This window comes from Mauremys reevesii, linkage group 1 (genome assembly GCF_016161935.1).
Source record: "Mauremys reevesii isolate NIE-2019 linkage group 1, ASM1616193v1, whole genome shotgun sequence".
In the NCBI taxonomy this organism is placed as follows: domain Eukaryota; kingdom Metazoa; phylum Chordata; order Testudines; family Geoemydidae; genus Mauremys; species Mauremys reevesii.
Window position 1 is genome coordinate 154998926 of NC_052623.1, and position 10339 is coordinate 155009264.

The window sequence follows — 10339 nt, forward strand, 5'->3', positions numbered from 1 at the left end:
GCCATAATTTGGGCCTAAGGTTCCAAATGCAACAACACAGAAGTCAAGAAGTAGCCCAGTTAAGGTTCTTACAGTATCACATACATATTACTTCTGATTATTACTTTGGCTGTCAGGTGTTTACCTTCCCATATAATATGTGTGATGCGAAAGAGTTGATGTTGTTATGGGAGATTTAACTTTTTATGTGTTTACATTTTCAGCATTCATTTTACATGAACATAGGTTTTTTTGTAGTTAATTTCCATCTGATTTTTCTCCATGCTTTTAAAGATACAAGCAAAATCTAAATAACACTTATGTTCATGATAGCTACGGGTCAATTGTATTTCTGTAACCAGTAAATTGTGTATTTATTTCACAGCTTTGATCTCTTTGCCGGGACTCTGCCCACCACTCCATTTTCACTGGACTACTTCTAATGTCCCCAACTCCAGAGAAGCCTTCAACAGCTGCCTGGCATAATAAGGTTTTCTCCTTCCCTCCCAAATACCAATCAAGGAAAGAAGGGCCTAAACATTATACTTTCTATGTCCAGTTCTGGCATAGAGACAGATTAATGATCTGAAACCAATATCTTGACACCAACCTTGACTAGAAACACTGAGGCATCCCACTAGAAAATTTGACATCCATTGGGCCAGATGTGGCTCTCCCCATTGCTGTGTCAAATTAAGGGTTCATTTCAATGGCACTCTCTCATTTCAATGATTTATATGGCTCCATGCTGTCCAGGGTCCATTCAGGGGCAAAAGATGGAGATTAGGTAGAGCTGGGCAGGACTATCACTGATTCATCTCCTTCCCAATAGACCTAGCTTGTGAAAGCAAATATAGCTCGAGGTGGTATTACCTTTTCTACATAGGCCCCACTCCTGGGACTGCTGCAGCCAGGGGAATCCCTGGTAGCTGGGCTTCAATGGAAGCTGGATCTCCACCGTGGGCCAGAGCCAGGGGCGGCTCTAGACCCCAGCGCGCCAAGCAGGCGCTTGGGGTGGCCGTTTCCCGGGGGGGCGGCATTTGGCTCCGGTGGAGCTCCCGCCGGCATGCCTGCGGCAGGTCCACCGGAGCCCGGAACGAGCGGACCTGCCGCAGGCATGACTGCGGCGGGTCCCGTCTTCCCGCGGCTCCGGTTGAGCTCCCGCAGGCATGACTGCGGCAGGTCCGCTAGTCCCGGGCTCCGGTGGACCTGCCGCAGGCATGCCGGCAGGAGCTCAACCGGAGCTGCGGGAAGAGGGGACCCGCCGCGGGACCGGGGAAGGGCGGCGCAGCGCTCCGCGCTGCTTGGGGCAGCGTCATTTCTAGAGCCGCCCCTGGCCAGAGCTGGTGCCAAGACACGAGGCCTCCATTGAAATGGGCCTGGCCACTCGAGTGGGGATCGGGTAGGTTTGAGGAAGGGCTCTGCACCCTGTTCCATAGGGAAAGAGGGACAGTAAAACCCTCCCCACTGATGAGATAATTGGGGCTAGTGGGGAATGATTCTCTGAGAAGATCCTTGCAGAGGTTTCCTCCCATAAAGCCCTTTCCTACAGATTTTAACATGTTATTACATCATTTATATCTGGCCAGTAGCATGGTTGGTGCTCTACAGCTTACCGGCTTAGCCAAAGCACACAGCCCATATCCCAAAGGGCTTATTCATCGAAGACAATAACATATAGACAAAAAATAGGAGGTGAGATATAACAGACCATAAATCTGGGCAGAGTGCAAGTAAAGAGGTCAATGCGGCAAAATTAACCTCAATTGGTCACATGGATTTTTGGGGTTTTTTGGTCATTTGTTTGTCACTTCTAAAAATTAGAAATGCCCAAACATACTAGTGTCAAATTTGTAAAGTAATTCATTTTCGGACTGAGGCCTGGCATGCCAAGTTTAGGTCCAAATTAATTGTATTAATCACGTTACAAACTCCTTTAGAAAAGGCATTAGCAAAAATGACTTTACTGCAAGTACTCAGCTTGTTGTTACTACCCGTCTGCAAGAATCAATGCTCTTTAAAAAGAAAGTCCCTCCTCACACAAGTTCATACTTGTCTGCCCAAGTGTAATGGAGTGAGAAAAACACCTTTTAGTTCTGGGCTTTTGTGTAGTGCTTGCTTACCACAGGAATAGACGGTATATTAAAACCTTAGAGAGATTAGAGAAAAAGCAGGTGGTGCCTCTGAATTAAATCACAAGCCATTAAATAAGCTTGTCTAGTGATGTCTGTAGGATCTGTCATAGTATTAATTAAACAGTGTTGGATCTTTTTATTAGGATTATCTACATACAAATAGTTCTAAAATAATTCTTCTTTTTTTCTTTTCGTAATTGCTCAGGGCTATTTTGCATTAGCATCTTCATGTTAAAAGCTGGGTATATTGAACATTGCTAATGCCCTATAGTCCTAGAACTGGTACCTATGACTGAGCAGACCAGCCTGTTTATTAAAAGTTTCCCCCTTGTAAACTGTAATTAGATTGAGAAAACAGGCAGTGTATCCAATGTAATAATTCACAGTAATCCACCGTTTTGCATGTCATCAGGTCCCCCTCTTGCTGACATACCGGCTGCTGCAGGGGAGGGTGTCTGTGAGGAGGAATGCTGTGTGAAGATTTCCTTCTTGCATTTCTTCCACATCATTCTGTGGGGGAAAGGGTGGATAGGGAGGAATTTAACCCTTCCCCCAACCTTTGCCCTGGAATGCTGAGTTCTGCCCCAGGATTCACAGGAGGCTGGGGCTGTCTGTGCAGAGGCCCTAACTCCTCCCCCAGCACTGCTGTTTAAGGATGCTTCTTAAAGCGGGAGTTCCCTTGGGTGGAGGGGTCCAGCAGAAAAGGTAATACAGGTTAAGGCCTGTCCCCACCCAGTCATAGACTGCCCATTGCTAGCCATGCCTGCCCAGTTCCTCCCACCCTAATCCCAGCCCTGCAAAGAATCTTAACTGGGGTTCAAGAAATGAAGAGAGAAGTTGATATGACAGTGCACGACCTCCTCCCCCTTTCGTCCCCCATGCAGGAGGGGTGACATTCACGCATGAAAGATCCCCACAATACTCAGATCCAGAAGAAACATTCTTGGCCTGAGTTGTGGGCATGCCTCTGATTGCTGTTTTAGCCAAGTGCCTGGAGAGTGATTAGACCTGCCAAATCTGCTGCTTTTCCTGGGCCTTCAGATTCTGCACTGATGGGGGCTGTGTGAAAACAAAGATTAGGTACCTTAGATAGAGTACTACCTGTCAGCCCTTCTTTCTGATCTAGGGGGAAACCTGACCAGTCTACTGCTTTTGTTGGTTCTTGGCTCAGTGTGGAAGAGAGGGAGTTATTATTTGAAAGCTGAGAGTGGTTTTTGCATGTGCAGAACCATAGCTCTGGCTCTAAAATATTTAAAAGTAATCTTCTGTTCCCCTTGCTTCTCTCATAATGTAGATTATCCAAATCCAGATTCCCCAGAGACTCTGACAAGACATTTACTCTAAGAAAACATTTTCCTCTTTCTATTTTTAATATCCATGATTGTCAGATTTCCCATTTCATCCTATTCAAGTTTGAAATTGTCCTCTTAAGATTTGTCATCATGAAAAGGGGACTAGAAATATTATTGGAAATGTATTTATTTCCTCAACTCACATGTATGGCACCTAGGATAAGCAATCTAGATACCCTCAAAATGCATGCAGTTATCTTCCCACACTGGCACCTTATTACAGTATAACTTTAAAATGGGAATGCACATTCTTATAATGGGTTCTGCCTGAATTTATGCAAATATATGAACAGTTAAGCAAATGCACAATTTACTGCTTTTTTGTTGGAGGATGTTGGCAGGTACAATATCATTCTGGGCTTTTCACATGTTAGTAACAAAAGTGGATATTTAGAATGCTCTAGCTAAAAAAGGCCAATGAAGTCACTTACACACCACCATGTCCTACAGCTATATACAATCTACACGCGGTGAAACTAATACCACTGTCTTGATTCAGATTAAACTTCAGTTGACTCCATTGAGAGTTTTACCTGAGTAATGATCACAGGATCACATACAAGGTGGCTTATACCCCTGCCTCAACGGCTGCCTTCCCACTTGCGCTGCCAAGATTTCCCTTAATGTTCTCCCTCTGCACCACCATGAGGCCATTTTCCCCATGGACTGTTTCCTTCCCAGTTCACTCCCGTTTCTCTTCAAACCCATTCACACCACCCCTCCTCCCCCAAAACTCCAGACCAGCTCTTGAACCTATTTCATCATCTGGGCATGTCTGAGTTTTGAATTGAACTGAAATGGATAATAATGTTATGTGATGTGATTCCATGGTGCTTCCTTGTTTGAATAACTACTACTTTTATTAACTTACTATTTTTATATGGATGGGCTGACTTTTAATTTAAAGATGACAGCTGATCACCAATCAATACTTTGAAAAAATGTCAGAGTGCATATTAGCACTGCTGAAAGCAGAGCCATCAATGCAGGAAACTAGTTTATGTTGCTAAGGTACATTATATTCTTCTTTTGATGTGCCATCATAATTGCCGTTAGCATTAAGGGGAGTGTCTCGCTCTCTCTCTCTCAAACATCCCCCCTCCCACACACATACACACTGAAAAGAAAATATACCCATAGTGAGCATATATAGGGAGGAGGAGGAACAAGGTGGTTGTTAGAATGCTCTGCATGAATTTACAAAAAGCTAGTAAATTGCATTTGAGTGCAGAATACTGAAAAAAATGTGAATTTGAAAACAGTAAGAAATCAGGTTTTAACAAGGAAGAATGTGTAGTCTTTTCAGCTTTCACTAGCATCATTCGTACAATATTTTAAAATGTATAAAAGGATCTCTCAAATGTTTCCATAATGTGGACCACATCTTAGTAGAGAGGATAAAAATTTCAGAAGTCCCTAAAAGCCGTAGGTTCCTAAGTCTCAGTTTCAAAACAGAGTTAGGAACCCAGAGATAAATTTTAAAAAATGCGTCAGTGACTTAAGAACCTAAGTCCCATTTTCAAAAGTGACCTGCTCTTAGGAGCACAAATCCAGTTGAAATCAATGGGAGTTAGGTGTCCAAATTCCCTTGAGTATCTGAGCCTAAGTAATTTTTGAAAATGGGACTTAGGCCCCTAAGTCACTTAGGTGCTTTTGAAAATTCTCCCTGGTGTCTTTTGGATACTCCCCTCTCCTTTGTATTCACATAACAATTGTTAATATACAAAAGTAATATTAAGGAATTCTTTATTTTCAGCTTCTTTTAATACAGTTTAGCAGCTGGAAACAAGAAAGAGAAACCAGCACCATATGACCAACCAGCTGTCCAGGGACTGCCAGCACCCTGTTCTGTAGGTAGACCACTTTGATTACCTTTGATGTTGGATAATTTAGTGCCTGTGTGTGAAATTCTGTGCTAACATATATCTTGTGCAATTCCTTTGGCTTCAGTGAGATTGAATGGGGTATACTGATCAGGGCAGAATTTGATGTAGCTGTGTTTAAAGAATAAGAATAAATGCAACCAGAGACCTATCCCAGCAATGCAATATGTCTTTTACTTTATATAGACATGATGGTGCGGTAATATCTTTTATTGGACCAGTTTCTGTTGATTAGAGAGACAAGCCTCTGAGCTTACACAGAGCTTTTCATTTTACTTCTATTTATGCAAATAAGGCCTTATCTCCACTTTCCTTTACAACCCTCTTTTTGGTGGTGTTATAAGCAGCAAGAGTGGACTGACTACCTTTGCCCAGGCCTCAAGGTAATAAAGATAGGTGGTCATGAGCAACAATGCCAAAGAAGGCAGAGCAAAGTTAATGCAGATGTAATACACTGAGAGGAGTGCCCCGACTCAGCATTTTTCATGACCTCAATCCACTTTTAGTTTTCCTTGCAGAAGAAATAAAAATGCACTTTTGAAGTCTTTCCCATTAGTTGTGAGTGATTAGGACACACATAAGTCTGTAAATACCCTTGTGTTTCCACTGACAGAATCTATATGTTCTTTTGGAAGGGAGGGGGTGTCTTCCAAGAATATGTGCAGGGCCTATCACTTATTTTGGGGTCCCTTCAGTTCACTGCACTATTAGCATACATCAGTGTACTGTCCTTCAGCACATGGGTGTGCCCTATTTTTTAGCTGCCCTCCTTGTCACTCAATGGATTATCAAATAGACAGTGTTCTTAGAGAAAGATGGCTCACATCCCTCATTAGACCAAGTTAATCATGTCTAGGATACAGCTGTTCTTCACTATGCTCTGAAGTGAGAGTCTTGAGGTTTCCTCAAACGTATATGACAGCATGGTACCTTGCCACCTCAACATCAGACATGCCCATCTTAGGTACTCTGAAGTACAGGCATTTTGCAAAAATGTTACATTTGATTTAATAAGTGGCAAAAAAAACTTGATCCACTTTGCTGCTTTGTAACCTTCTAGTTTGATAGGCTACTGATTCTGTTTCTGAGATGAGACTATCTGTTCACATATACAATGGAATTAAGTACTCATAAACTATAGTTCAATGCAGCATGATAATCTTTATTGTTTTATACCAATAACATGCTCATTTTGTGTGTCTGTTCTTCCTTCTCTCAGATGATGGTCTTTCTCCTCTTGCATCATTTACACTATAATCCTTTCTTTTCTTATGCATGTTAACATGATTAGCTTTCTATCCAACCTGTAAATCACTGCTTTTGAAGTCTGGCAATTTTTACACACGTTTCAAGCTATTATTATTGGGTTATATTTAATTTGAAAGGACACAGTATTATTGTATTTTCCTCCCTGCAGATGTTTCTTTAAAATTATAACATATTCAGTGCAAAACCCCACTATGTTAATATAATATTACAGGCTGACATTTTAATCACACACAAGTCAAAAAATTCAATGCTGTGGTTTCCACAGCAATCATAATTTGGCATCTATGCACATGTGTATTTTCTATCCTTGCAATGTTGTTACAAGGATTGATTTAAGGTCATATCCTAAGGCTCCCTTCTATGGGAATAAGGAGATAATATACCTATGAGGGTTTATACAAGTCTGACCAGTCCTGAGAGTGATTAGACCACTGGGGACCACACATAGTGCGTGTGAATGGTCAAATCATGGAGGGTGTTGCAGAGGGCTCTCTGCCTAGTCCTCCACCAAAATATTTAGTGGACCAAGGAGCTACCATAATACAATATAGCTCACCAGGCACACACCCCCACACACCCCCACACCAATTTGCTACTTGGCTTGGACTGAGCATGCTCAGTAACACTGCCGAAGCTGGCTGCCCTCACTCTGCTATTGGGAGGCACAGGTCTTCTCTGGCCCCTAAACAGGACAATTCCCCTGATATTGGTATTGTAAGGGTCTGAGACTAGGCCATGAAATTGCTGTCATGCTGTATGTGCTGCAAAGTCTTAACACCAAGGGAGAGTCACTAAATAGCCAAAGAGGGAGTTGAACGTTATAACTGTTCAGGAGAGGGGAAATGGTGGGTAGCATTAAAGTAGAGTTTTACCACTTATTTTTTCCATTTTTTTCCTAGCGGAGGGAAAGGAAGAGAAAATGAAACCTACAGGAACTCTAATTCTGATTACAGGAACATCATGGAAAGTACAGGTTGTAACTGATGATGTATTGAAAGAACTATGGTGACTAGATAAGACCAGATTAAGGGAATTTTAACTTACTACTCCATGTTATTTATTTAAAGGAGGCATTATTGATTTGAATGTTGGTGAAATGAAAAGATTGCAAATTAAATCTTTCAAAGTCTTGCTTGACCACAAGTGTTTTGTACATAGCCCCTGGTGGTGCAACAAGCACTCCTGAGCACTGTCCCCTCCCCAAAGGAAGTGAAGTGCCTCCTAACCTTGTGGAAAGCTCAGCTGACCCCTGACCCCGCCTTCCCCGAGGCCAGGTTCTTACTGCCTCCCCCACCCAGGCTCTCATCTCCCAGCCCTATGGAAAGGTTTGGAAGAGGCCCTCAACCCCAGGGACAAGACTGCTCCTCTCCTCATCTTCTAGCTCTGTGGAAGGGTTGGGAGAAGTCCATGGCTCTACACCAGCTGCTTTCACCTCACTGATTTCTATTGCTTCCTCCCTCTTAGTCCTGTGGAAAGATCAGGAGAGGCCCTCAGAATGTGTTCCTTCCTATCCCCTTCTCCTGTCTTTGTGGAAGATTTGGGGAGGATTCATCCACCAGGCCCCGCCCTGGACTAATGGCTCCTTTTGGGGCCTATGAATGGAGGCATCCTCCAGGATTTGAGCTAGATGAGGCAGAATCCTCAGGTTTGCATCTCCTGTTTTCCTGCCTAGTGCAGCTGTTTCAGAGAAGCAGCAGATGACAGCTGGGGGAGGAAGAAGATGAGACCACAAATGGTGAATCCTCCTTTTTCCTATTCCCTGGGTCAGTTTCTACCTTGTGGTAGCTGGTCCAGTATTCTGGAGAAATGTAGCTTTCATGGGAGAACATGATTGCAGAGAGAGAGGTGATCTCTCAGGGAGCATGGTCTTCTTTTAATATCTCCCTTTTCTCTGTATTCTCCTCATGCCCGCTTATGAACCTTTCCCCACATTCGTCTCTCTCTTCTTATGCCCTCTTTCAACTTCTCTGTCCTCCAAAGGGTCTGATCCAGCTCCCAATGAGATCAATTGTAATCTTCGCATTGACTTTAACACAGACAACTCATGTCCTCTCCCAACTGAGAAAGATTATGGGATTCACTCCTGCAAAAAAGAATGAGCAATGACCTCACTGCTTTTTGAAACTCGTTTTCTTAGCTTTTCATTCCTACAATAATTACTGGGGAAGGGAGGGGAAGGACGCTACACTCAAAACAAAACATATATTTCTAGGAGAGAGAGAGACACACACACACACTGATCTTTTGTTTCACTTAATAAGGTGCCAAGATACAACAGTGGTGGGTGTGGAATAAAAGCCTAGATTGCTAGCCAGCTAAAATATAGATGAGGCAGATTGTTTGGCTAGAGTAGAGGTAGATAAATGAAAAGGCTAGGGATGAGAGAGAAATGGGGGAGACTGAAATGGAGCAGTGGGAGGAGTGAGAAAGAAAGAGAAGTGAAAGCAGGACCTAGGGAGGAGAGAATTTGAAAGAGGATAGGAGTAGGAGAGAGAATCAGAGAAACTTAAATAGGAATTGGTGAGGCTATAGAGGGAAAGTGAGAGGGGTTGAAAGATAATATAGGGTAAAGTGGGTGGGAGATTGAAAGACATCCAACTTCCATGCAGGTCAATGGAAAGATTCTTGTTGACTTCACTGGAAATTGAGTCAGACCCATCGAGAGAAGAGAAGAGGGAGAAATAGGACATGGGGAGGAGAAAAGTGGGAGCAGTTGAACTGGAACCTGGGAAGGAAAGAGGGAGAAACTGAAAAAGGACATAGGGAAAAGAAAAAGAAAGGGGAGGAGGAATACATTGAAAGTGGACATGGAGACGAGAGAGAGAGAGAGAGAGAGAGAGAGAGAGAATAAAATTAACCTGAGGGAACAGGGAAGAAAGAGTCTAATAGAGCAGAGTCAGCTTTGAAAAAGGGAAGGGAGATTACAATCAGAGCAATGTAATATCCAACAGGAGAGAGAAAATGACAGAAAAAATAAAGAGCTAGATAGAGAGTGGGACTGAAAAAGAAAAAAAAAAACCTCCTGGAGGAAGGAGATGCATGGAGTATAGTCAGAGGGAAAGAGCACAATATTAAAAAAATCATTAAACACTGAAAAATTAGACTCAGGCAATGCCAACAATGACAAAGCCAGAGCACAAGGGGCACCAAAATATACAGAAGAAGGAGAGAAAAACTGGAGGGAAGGAAGGGAAAAGGAAAGGAGAAAGACTAAAACCGAGGGAGACAAAGTTTTTAAAAGTGTATTACTTTATGGGAAGGTTGAGGCCTTTATTATGCTGTAAAATACCACACATTTATGATTTCATCTCATCTGAGACATAAGGTGCCTGTCTGTGGAGAAGAGGTTTTGGAAAACCCAGTGGTGTATGGGAGAAGGCCACATAAGATTACTATTCTTACGTATGGGAGAAGAAAATAAGCTTCTTTTCCAAGGCACAGAATAAGATGTTTTTACATATGTTTCTCTTGTGGTGTTGCTGGAATTTTGCATGCTTTTCTATGAAATTTTGCAACATTAGTACTGGGGGATTTGATAGTTTTTAAATACTTTTTTCATGTTGTGACCAGCTTCAGTGGTAGCAGGGATGTTTTTTGTAGCTGTCCACTCCAAGATCTTTTTGTTCCACACAGAGTTTAAAGCATAAACAGAACACTAACATCCCCAACAGGGAAAAGGAGGATATCACAAAAGCACAATTCAAACCTTTAACAGGTTTAG

At 42.6% G+C, this 10339-nt stretch overlaps 1 long non-coding RNA gene across 1 annotated transcript; it reads left to right on the forward strand.

Annotated features, from left to right (window-relative positions):
• The first annotated feature begins 362 nt into the window (after window positions 1-362).
• Window positions 363-7631, forward strand: LOC120396099. Its single transcript, XR_005592981.1, has 3 exons — window positions 363-469; window positions 5223-5316; window positions 7518-7631. It is a non-coding gene; the product is annotated as an uncharacterized LOC120396099 (long non-coding RNA).
• Window positions 7632-10339: the final 2708 nt, after the last annotated feature.